Below are 12,221 nucleotides of genomic sequence, written 5' to 3' on the forward strand. Positions count from 1 at the left end.
GATAGATTTTTGGACTCTAGGGGAATCAAGGGATATGGGGATAGGACAGGAAAGTGGAGTTGAGGTCGAAGATCAGCCATGAATGGTGGAGCAGGCTCGAGGGGCCGTATAGCCGACTCCTGCTCCTAATTCTTATGTTTCTTACTCCATTTAAGCAATGCTGCCCGCTGAATTTACCTTTATACCTCGCCCTCCTCCCCCATTTTATTAACCCCTCTTTAGTCACTCATTTTTCTTGGAAAGAAGTACAGTGTATTTACACACCACAGAACCCACTTTCCTCTGACACTAAAGTACCAACCGTGTGTCAAGGCCCGAACTGGCTCCCAAGCGAAGTGGAGTGAGACTTACCTCCTCCAGTGGGCCGCACTCAGCTTTGTTTTGGTGTCAGGAGGAGGCCTGATGTTATATTCAAGCGCATTTGCATGGCCACTGCAGATTTTATTCAATTTTATGCACCCTTAAAATGTTATTAATACATTGTAAAGTCATTCACTTATTTTCTCCACAAAAATAACATTCAGAAATATCAGAGTACAAAAAATTCAGAGCCTGCTTGCGAAATAATGTTGAGATCTACTGTAAATTCTTCTCAAATCCATATATGGCGTACCTAGAAATCCAGGGGGGAAAAGTGACCAATAGCTTCAAAAATAAGATAGCATAGCTGCCAAAAGGTTGACAGCTCAAAAACAGCTGCGAAGGTGCAGCGAGACATCCCCTTTTATTGAATGACAAAAGTGCAGTTTGCTGCTTTTGTAGATTTCTAAGTGATTGAAGAAAGATTTGGAGGCTTAAGACATGAGCTTTATTTTCATAGATGGCTATCAAAACAATTGGATTTTTTGGCACTTTATCTGTTGCATTTGCCAACATTTTGGACCCTTTTGCAGTTTGACTGTGAAAAAATAATTTGTCCTGGAATGCTATTCATTGGACCAGCTTCATTCACCATGTCCCTCTAGCTCACGTACTAACTCTTGTCTGAATCAGCTAACTTCAGAATCACGCAATGGACTGTGCTAAAGCTAACGGAATGATTATGCCTATTATACAACACGGAATGGATCAATTGGCGTTCAGAGAGATTTGGGTGTCCTCGTGCAAGAAACACAGAAAGCTAGCATGCAGGGTACAGCAAGAAATAAGGAAGGCAAATGGCATGTTGGCATTTATTGCAAGGGGGTTGGAGTATAAGAGTAAGGAAGTCTTGCTACAATTGTACAGGGCCTTGGTGAGACCACACCTGGAGTACTGTGCACAGTTTTGGTCTCCTTATCTAAGGAAGGATATACTTGCCTTGGAGGCGGTGCAACGAAGGTTCACTAGATTGATTCCTGGGATGAGAGGGCTGTCCTATGAGGAGAGATTGTGTAGAATGGGCCTATACTCTCTGGAGTTTAGAAGAATGAGAGGTGATCTCATTAAAACATACAAGATTCTAAAGGGGATTGACAGGGTAGATGCTGAGAGGTTGTTTCCCCTGGCTGGAGTGTCTAGAACTAGGGAGCATAGTCTCAGGATAAGAGGTCGGCCATTTAAGACTGAGATGAGGAGGAATTTCTTCACTCAGAGGGTTGTGAATCTTTGGAATTCTCTGCCCCAGAGGGCTGTGAATGCTGAGTCTTTGAGTATAATTAAGGCTGAGATAGATAGATTTTTGGACTCTTAGGGGAATCAAGGGATATGGAGATTGGGCGGGAAAGTGGAGTTGAGGTCGATGATCAGCCATGATCTTATTGAATGGTGGAGCAGGCTCGAGGGGCCGTATGGCCCACTCCTGCTCCTAATTCTTATGCTCTTAAATACACAACATGAAATTGATGCATATCAACATGCATTTTCTAATCACGTTGAATCATTTAAGACATCTCCAAATAGCTGTCCTTTCTAATACACCAGATAAACCCTACAGTTACTGAGTATGAGTTTTGTGGCAGTCAAATGGCCAGTTGATGGAATTCCATCTGTTGATGGAATGTTAGCTGTCTATGGTCAGAAATGTCACTGCTTGGTACTTGTATCAAATTATATTTTTCATCTACACATCGTAATGTCAAGCTGGATGTGCAGGAGATCTAGGTTATTGGAAATAACTCAGGTTTCCTCAGTTCAGGGCAGAGACTGTAAATCAGTACTGATGGTGGCTGTAAGCTCAGTAACTGCAGTTGAGTAAAAAATAAAACATCTTTTTCTTACACATTGACTGAAGACATGCATTTTTGAACAAGTTTCATGTCTTTGTTTTGTAAGAATTCATCCTTTGTCACCCCTAGACTCTCACCAATCCCTTCTTGCTGGTCTCCCAATCACCACCTTCCATAAACACTAACTCATTCAGAACACTGCCATCCCACACTAAGCTCTGGATACCCATATCCTCCATCCTTGCTGACTTATGCTGGCTCCCTCTCCCCAACAAATCACACTTAAACGGCTCACTCTCAGCTACAAATCCATCTGCCACCTCATGCCACCTACCTCTGTAACCTCATCCAGCCTGACTTTCCCTTCCATCCTCTGCCCCGACCATTTCATTGCCTTTCCACATTGTTGACAGAGCCTTCAGCCATCTTGGCTCTACTCTTTGAAGCTCCCTCCCTGAACCTCTCCACCTCCAAAAACCTCCTCAAAGTCCATCTCTTTAGGACCATAGGAACAGGAGGAGGCCATGTTCTACCATTCCATGAGATCATGGCTGATCTGTATCTTAACTTCATCCACCTGCCTTGGCTCCATATCCTTTTATATCCTAGGTTAGCAAAAATCTATCAATCGCACATTTAAAATTATTAATGGAGCTAGCATCTACTGCTTTTTGTGGGAGTGTGTTCCACACTTCTACCACCCTTTTGTGTTTCCTAACTTCTCTCCTGAATGGCCTGGCTCTGATTTTAAGGTTATGTCCCCTTGTCCTAGACTCCTCCAACAGTGGAAAAGGTTTCTCTCTATCAATTCCCTTTTTATTACTCTTAAGAAGGCATATTACTCCAGGAAGGTACATACTACTGTGTAGCAATTTGACAGTTGCCGCTTATACTTTTGTCCACTTTAAGTCAGGGGGGCGGGGAGCGATCTGGTATCACAATGCTTGTTAGTTCATGAAAAATATCTAGAAATTATTTACCGACATATGGCAGGGTTTAATCTTGTTGTCGTTGACACTAATCTCTGAAACTATCTCCCTAAACACTTTGGGCTAGAAATTCACTATGGCCCCGCCAGCTGGCTAGCGCCCAAAAGTTAGCTCTGCGCGCGGAGCCAGTTGCGACCGTCAGAAATTCAGTTTTTGCGCCCCAAGTCGGAACCGGGCGCTATTCCAGGGTGTGCCCGCCCCCGCTTGGGGCGCTGAAACTGAATTTCAGCGCTGTAGGTGCCGCAGCGCCACCCGCTGCGGTACTGCAGGCCTCCTCCTTCTCTTAAGGGGGAGGTGCCTGCAACTCGGAGATCGCCGTTCGCTAGTGCCGGCAAATGAGCCCGGCACCACGGAGAAGTGCCGGGCTCCCAGAAAGCAGCCGGCAATGCCGCGGGGGGGGGAGGGGTGGAGGAAGCCAGGGAAGGAGGTGCGGGCAGGCGGCCGCCGAAAAAGCGGTCGGCCGCACCTCCGCCTTAACTAGCGCCACTAAGGCTGCAGCACGGCCTGGTCTTCACATCGTTGTTTGCGGCCGCTGCGGAAGAGGCGGCCGCAGCTAAATATGGGGGTCGGGCCGGTAGCGGGGCGGAACCAGGGCACTGCGCACACCAATGACGTCATCGGTGCCGGCGCAGCGCTACCGGCTACCGCCGCCATTACTGCAGCGCTGAATATCAGCGCAAACTCCTCTACTGGCGCAGAAGCCCTCTTTGGGCGGTAACTGGGCGCAAAGCCCACTGAATTTCTGGCCCTTTGCCTCTTTATTTTTGTCTTAGCCTCTAAAAGCCTTCTCAAAACCCTTTGACCAAGTCTTCATTCACCTTTTCCCAGCATGGCTCAGGATGCAATCTCCTACCACCCCTGTCCCCCACCACAGTCCTCTGTAAAGTGCCTTGGGACATTTTTCTACATTAAGGCCACCGTATAAGTTTTGTTGAGGCCACTGGTTTATTAACCGAAGATATTTATTTCATATTGTTGGTGTAGCTCAGCTAAGATATGAATAATTGGTGAAATAGTGTTACTGGGAGAGGCATGGAGTGGAGGAGTGGAGGTCATTGATGTATGCCATCTGTCAGTCAGTTCAGGAGCAACATCGGTAAACGTCTGTAGGCAGACTATCCACATCCTCATGGTTACAGGCTGATGCATTCTGTGAGGGTGCAGAGCCCAAGTTGGGGAGAGCAATTGAGAAAACAGGAGCGATGCTACATACATGTCGGCAATTTGGTGGGCTGTTGATGCTGACATCTGAAGAGTACCACTGCTGCACAATATGCACTTGATTGTAATGATATTGGATGTCCAGCACAAGACACAAATTCTAAATCTTTCTCATATATATATATATATATTTTTTGAGGAATGTCAGTGCAGGAGAACAGCATTAACATCTAACACTCTCTGGTCAACGATAGCACAGTCAGATGTAGAGCAAGGCTCCTTTTACTCTGACCCAGCAATATGCCATTAGCAGCCCCATGCCCATAAGTGTGATATAATCATTTCAGAGATAGCTACCCTTGCAGCTTCTTCAAGTGAGATTGCCAATGTCGTGTTGAGTTGTGGATAGTTTTCTGCTGTAGCCTCACAAGATTACTCCATTTGATTTGAGCTTACTCAACTCGTTTCACATAGGACCTGTGCAGAGCCACCACGGAGGGTTGACTTAAACCTAAGGCTCTGAGGTGAAAGGTCAACATACCCAATCTACCAACCAGTCCTCAACATTCTCTATGTGCACAGCAATATGCAGGCTGTCAGCACCGGAATTTAGCATCGAAAAGGATCAGAGAGGGTCATCATTGTATATTCATCATTCAATATCCAGGAATCTATTTACAGTAACAAGTAGAATGAAAATGTACCACAAGGAAATGGACTCCCACAAGATGAGTCCTTTGGTGGCTCTGCCACACTGTTACTTTAATATCCTAATGGCTCATTTATAAACCCCTGAATGTGACAATCAGTTGCGGGAGTACTTGTTTTCAATGTTTTATGATGCGGAAGGGATAAAGAACAAGCCGCACATTTCTCTGGATGCCTGTCAGGGTCTGGCAAAGAGCAGACCAGCTCTGAAAAGTGCTGCAATAATCAGTAAGGAAGGGAAATAAATTAAGGTTGCATTCCATCACCAGCGGTACTAACAAGAAGCAGAACTCAATATGGTAGCTCAATTTGTTGTCAAAAGTCAGAAAATGAACGATAAACTGAACATTAGTGCAAATGTCCCGAATGTAAAATGTTAATCAACAAAAAAAATGTGCATTTATATAGCGCTTAAATTGGGTCCCCCGCTGTGAACCAGCCGCTGCGTGTCGGGTCTGCTCAGCACTGACAGACCCGACATTGGGAAAGGCGTCTGGCGGCAAGTTGACAGCGGGATCCCAACCCGCTGGGGGAATAAAAACACTCTCTCACCCGAACTGCCACCGATCACGCCTGCTGACCCCCCACAAAATCCAGCCCATTGTGTCAAACACTGGCCCGAAATTTGTTACAATTGAATTCAGAAGAAACAGTGATAGAAAAAGGAGCGGGGGACAAATTGAGGTCGTTAGAGGTAAAGAGACTTAAAATGATGACTATGTAATGGGAGGAAACTATGATAATGAGTAATGAGTACAGATTGGTGTGAAAGGAGGTAATGTGAAGGAATAAGCCATAATCAGAAAAATACACCATTCTATGAAAGAATTCTAGCCTTATTAAAACATGACAAACTAGGTCTGGAAATCTGGAAGCCTCAACAATCTAAAGCTGTAAACAGCATACAGGCTATTGAGATAAGATAAGTTGTTGACACTGAATCAATAACCTTATTGAAACAGGAGGTTGGAGGCTCCTGAAGGCTGCAGCATTGGAAAAAAGACAATGGTACACCCTGTTAAGGTTTCCTAAATTACACTTCGGAAAGAAACACAGGAAATTAAGAAACATATGCCTTCGTAAAAATGACATCAAATGAAACACAGGAGACATGATTCTGTGTTGCAACCAGCTGAGGTAAATAAGAATTGCATAGATCACCCTGGTTGAGGAGTTTTAATTTACACGTTGTAAAAAGACACAAACAGAAGACCTTGGTAAAAATGACATCAAATAGATGCACCTGCTGGTTACACCGTTTTTTATGATAAGCTTCGAACACCTAGGGTAGAGACATAATTCTTAATGCTACCAGCTGATCTAACTGTAAGATTAGCAGGGGTCAGCAGAAAAATGACTAGAGATAATTAGCTTACATCAGCAGAAAACTTCAAAGGAAATACCACTGCAAAAGTGTATAAAAGTTGAACTTTCAAATGAGATGATAGACTCACTTGAAGGGGCAAAGCAATTCTCAGCTTCAGAGGCAGGCTCTGTAAGTCTACACCTCTTTGTACCTCGGGTATCAAAGGTATTTGATTTTGGTGGATATCCTGGAATAAAGACTGAGAACTGTAAAAATAAAGCGAAGTTAAGATTTGAGAATAAGGATCTCTGATAATAGAATTGTAAGCTTTCTGTTTTTGGAACAGTTAATGTTGCGATTGAATCACCAACTGTAAACTGCATGTCGGTTCTTTAATAAATCAATATATTTTTAGAATTGTCTCACATAATACTTCTGTATCAAACTCGTGAACTCAATCTCTGTACGCTCCTTGGTGAGGAGTTGCAGAATTCTGGGGGAGTTTTCCGGACCCTCATAATATCCGGAATGTTACAGTCTAACTAAACTTATTAAAAGTGCTATCTGGAGGATGGTAACATCTTCAGGTTGTTCCTTTCCTTTTAGGGAGATAGTCTGGACCTTTAGACCCAATTAAGCGTCTTTAGGATTCGGCTACCTCAAACTTTAGTTGAAAGTGAACGTCTGAGGAATACGCCTGATCCGGGGTAGCCCTAAAAGGGCTAGGACTAGTAATAATCCTTTCAGTTGGCGCCCAACGGGTGTGTTAACGAGTTGATACAGAACCTATACTTATATTTATATCTATATCCATCTCGTAGATTGTTAAGTATAGAAGGAGTGTTTTATTGACAGTGGTACTAAGACCCAGATTTAAGTCTCTAGAGATGACAAGTCCCTGATCAGGCCTTGTAGAACTTAAATCGGAACTCCCTCAATATACCATTGAGGTCTAGAAATTTCTTGTAAAGTTCATATTAAACCCGAACCGAGGTTAGGTGCTGATGAAATGGCAAACCCCATCGGAATTGGCCAAGTCTTTTTATTAGGAAATTCTTGCTTTATTAGGGGAAATAATCCTATCCCTGTACCTCCACAAGGCCAAGTAATAATTTTTGATGGATCGTCAATGATGATTAAAAAAGGGACATCCCAACAGTCCTCAGCTGGGATGGGGATAGTAGTAGGGACTTTGAGATTCCTATTCTTTTTATCCAGAAGAATTACTGTCCATACCCCTTGGCCATAAGACAGAGCAATACCCTGAAGCCATAGCATTATGGTATGCTTTAGAAAAGGCAGACCCTATTAAACCCACACTAATCTGTACGGATAATGACTATTGTAAAAGAGGATATAACCAAGATCTAGTTTTCTGGGAACAAACAAATGTTACCAATCATAAGGGTAAACCCATAAAACCTAAGTCATTGTGGGAAGACATTCTCCGTTCGAGAATGGAGAAACAGAATTGTCAGGTGATTCACATAAACGGGCATACCACTGGGACAGTACACTCAAAAGGAAGCAGTCTTGCAGACAAACAAGCGAAACGTTGGGTCTGCATGACACCCCCTCGAGAGGGGCCTGCCAATATTAGTGTAATCACTAGGGCAGAACAGGCAGCTAATCAGGATGAGGAACTGATTCAGCTATTAGACCCAACAAAAGAGAATCCACCAGGATATCCACAAAAGTACTTTTACTCGGAAACCCCTACGGGTATTGTGCCCAAGGGAAACCGAGAAGCACCCCCGAGACACAAACGAGAACAGCTTGTAAAAGAAGGTCATAGAAACATAGAAGATAGGAGCAGGAGTCGGCCATTCGGCCCCTCGAGCCTGCTCCGCCATTCAATGAGATCATGGCTGATCATCCATATTCAGTACCCGGTCCCTGCTTTCTCCCCATACCCCTTGATCCCTTTAGCCTTAAGAAATATATCCAACTCTTTCTTGAATATATTTAATGTATTGGCCTCCACTGCCTTCTGTGGTAGAGAATTCCACAGGTTCACCACTCTCTGGGTGAAGAAATTCCTCCTCATTTCTGTCCTAAATGGCCTACCCCTTATCGTTAGACTGTGACCCCTGGTTCTGGACTCCCCGACCATCGGGAACATCCTTCCTGCATCTAGTCTGTCCAGTCCTGTCAGAATTTTATAGGTTTCAATGAGATCCCCTCTCATTCTTCTAAACTCCAGCGAGTACAAGCCCAATCGACCCAATCTCTCCTCATACGTCATTCCTGCCATCCCAGGTATCAGCCTGGTGAATCTTCGCTGAACTCCTTCCATGGCAAGAACATCCTCAGATAAGGCGACCAAAACTGCACACAATACTCAAGATGTGGTCTCACCAAGGCCCTGTACAACTGCAGCAAAACATCCTTGTTCCTGTACTCAAACCCTCTCGCTACGAAGGCCAACATACCATTTGCCTTCTTAACTGCCTGCTGCACCTGCATGCTTACCTTCAGCGATTGGTGCACAAGGACACCAAGGTCTCGTTGCACTTCCCCTTCTCCCAATCTATTGCCATTCAGATAATAATCTGCCTTCCTGTTTTTGCCACCAAAGTGGATAACCTCACATTTATCCACGTTATATTGCATCTGCCATGCTTTTGCCCAATCACCCAACCTGTCCAAATCGTACTGGAGTTTCTTGGCATCCTCCTCACAGCACACACACCCACCCAGCTTTGTGTCGTCTGCAAATTTGGAGATATTACATCTAGTTCCCTTGTCTAGATCATTAATATATATTGTGAATAGCTGGGGTCCAAGGACCGATCCCTGCATTACCCCACTAGTCACTACCTGCCATTCGGAAAAAGACCCGTTTATTCCAACTTTTTGCTTTCTGTCTGCCAACCAGTTCTCTATCCAAGTCAATACCTTGCCCCCAATCCCATGTGCCTTAACTTTACACGCTAGTCTCTTATGCGGGACCTTATCGAAAGCCTTCTGAAAGTCCAAATATGCATCCACTGGTTCTCCCTTATCTATTTTACCAGTTACATCCTCAAAAAATTCCAGTAGATTAGTCAAGCATGATTTACCTTTTGTAAATCCATGTTGACTTTGTCCGATCCTGTCACTGCTTTCCAAGTGCTTTGCTATTACATCTTTTATAATGGACTCTAGCATTTTCCCCACTACCGATGTCAGGCTTACCGGTCTGTAATTCCCCGTTTTCTCTCTACCACCTTTTTTGAATAGTGGGGTAACATTAGCTACCTTCCAATCCATGGGTACTGTTCCAGATTCCATCGAATGTTGGAAGATGATCAGCAATGCATCTACTATTTCTACGGCCACGTCCTTAAGTACCCTAGGATGTAGATTATCAGGCCCTGGGGATTTATCGGCTTTCAATCCCATCAATTTCCCTAACACCATTTCCCTACAAATACTGATTTCTTTCAGTTCCTCCCTTTCATCAGACCCTACGTTCCCCGACAGCTCACGAGGGCATAGGTCAAGCACATTGTGGTGCGAGGACAACATTCTGCAAATTGACCCCCTTATATTGGTGGCCAGGCATGCTTTAAGGCCTGTAAAACATACGTGGCAAATTGTGAGCCATGCTATTTAACCAATAAGTCATCACTAATTAAGCCACCGCCATTGGCACCTGTGAAAGCTGATGTGCTAATGGGAAAATTCTTTATTGACTTTATTTAACCACTTCCCCCGTCTTTGGGAGACAGACATGTTCTCGTTTGTGTAGATGGATGCATTTCTTTCTGCTGGCTGGTCCCCACAAAAACAGTTTCAGAAAATGCACTTGCCAATGCTATTACTGACATAATTACTGCAGCTGGCGCACCCAAAATCTTACATTCCGATCAAGGTGGCGCCTTTTTCTCCAAGGTCTTCAAAGACTACTGCGAACATAGGGGGATTGGGTTAGAGCACAGCACGCCACATCATCCGCAATCAGCTGGGCTGGTGGAACGTAAAAACCAGGAAGTAAAAAAGCTATTGGTCAAACTGTTGAGAATCAGGGGAAATAAGTGGACCGCCATCATTTCGGAGGTGCAGCTATCATTTAATAATGTGCCCGCATCTGCATCAGGGTCAGTGTCCCCTAATACTCCATATTATCTGATGTATGGAGTTGAGATGAATATACCGCTTACCCATAGTTCTTTTATTGCCTCTATACTCTCTGAGTCCTTGACCCAACAGCAACAGTTAGATTTAAAAAAAGAAGCAACAGAGGAGATTCATCAAATTGATCAGAGGATAAGGGAGGCAAATCGGCAGAAAAAATTGACAAAGTATGGCAACCCCTAGCAGGAGAATGGGTACAGGAAAAAAAGTTCGAGCAAAAACCTGGATTAAGACCGAAGTGGAAAAAACCTGTTCAAATACATTCTGTTATTAATGAAAGAACAGTTAAAATACATATTAGCCAGCCGAATGGCAAGCATATTCTTAAAACTGTCTCCATAGACAATCTCAAAAGAAGTCTTGCGGGATACTGAAATGGAGGAACAATACAAGGTGCAGTTGTACACTGTCTTTCAAGACCCAGCTTGGAGCACGACACAGGAAATGGATGCGATCGAATTACTGACGATGGTCAGCCAAATGGTGTCACTGACTCATCCACACGATGCTTGGCAACGCCTCAGAAATTGGATTTGCAAAAAGCCACAACCGAAACAAAGAAAGATCAATGAGTTACTTCAACGAAGGAGGAAGACACCACAGATGAAAAAGGAATCAACTGAGCGCCTGGCAAGGCCTTTACGAAAACAAGAATCTGTCCACACGCCGGATCGAAGGAACAGCGTGTCAAGCTTCAGCTAGTTCCAAATGACATCTCCTTGACCCGTATGAATAACCCACCTCTACGGAATGTACATCTGCCAATTGGACATTCTAATTGTTGTTTTGCTAATTGCATGACAATGTACCCATCATCCTTTTAAACTGTGTTCAATTTAAAATAAGGCAAAACATTGTCCTAGGATTACTTAAAAGGAATTTTCAAGTAGCACATGATTGTGAATCTCGTGAAATGAATGTGCTATTGTAACCTTATTAGTAACATTGACCAAACTCTGCCCTAATGTTTTTGTAGTGTATGTGCCTTTAAGAGCCCCATGTGTACTGTAATGCCGGTAATGGCCACTCGGGCTATATAAGCCTGTATATTGTGTTGTATCCGTTAGTTCCCCTCCAGACTTTGTTTAGTAAACACCTATCAAACCAACTCCTGTCTTCAGTGTCTCTATCAACACACAGACACAACAGTGGCGACGAAGTGGAAACGGACTTACCTGCAATTCGGCAGCACCTCAAGGACATCGATTCCTCTGGCGTCCAGAAGAATCAAGAAAGTGAAAGAAGCTGTGGTTTCACCAGCTGGCCAAGCTGGTGGCAGGTACTGCGCTAATCCTTCCTGGGCATCAGGCTGGGGCTCCAGCGGCTGGCTCTACAGCTGGGCCAAGCAGCGAAAGCGGAGGCAAGCAGTAACAGACGGGGAGGGAGCACTCGGGAGACGGCCGGCGCTGCAAGCAGGTCGGCGTTCAGACCTAGAGAGAAAAAGTCCGGTGGGAACGAGTCTCCAACTTTAAATAAATAAATAAATAAAAAGAACGGAAACCGCGGGAAACAGCGTTGTCATCGGCAACAGCGGCGGGAAAGCGCGGGAAGCGCCATATCTTTTCTGCAGAAAAGAAAGAAAAACGCGGGGAAGCGCCATATCTTTTCTAAGATGCCTAAGTCTGGCAATATTCATTCTTTTGATAACGAGATAGAGGATTGGACCACATATGTGGAAAGAGTGGAGGTATATTGCACTGCAAATGGAATAGAAGATGAAAAAAAAGCTTCAGTACTGCTAAATCTAATGGGCGCAAAGACATACGGGCTGTTACGAAATTTAATCACTCC

General features: G+C 44.2%; 1 protein-coding gene across 2 annotated transcripts in view; it reads right to left on the minus strand.

Annotated features, from left to right (window-relative positions):
• Positions 1–12,221, minus strand: part of slc24a3 (solute carrier family 24 member 3) — a 688,381-nt gene that overhangs the window by 326,028 nt on the left and 350,132 nt on the right. The window lies entirely within an intron of this gene.

The sequence above is a fragment of the Somniosus microcephalus genome, chromosome 3 (genome assembly GCF_052327205.1).
Source record: "Somniosus microcephalus isolate GS21.2 chromosome 3, FLI_Smic_1.0, whole genome shotgun sequence".
In the NCBI taxonomy this organism is placed as follows: Eukaryota; Metazoa; Chordata; class Chondrichthyes; order Squaliformes; family Somniosidae; genus Somniosus; species Somniosus microcephalus.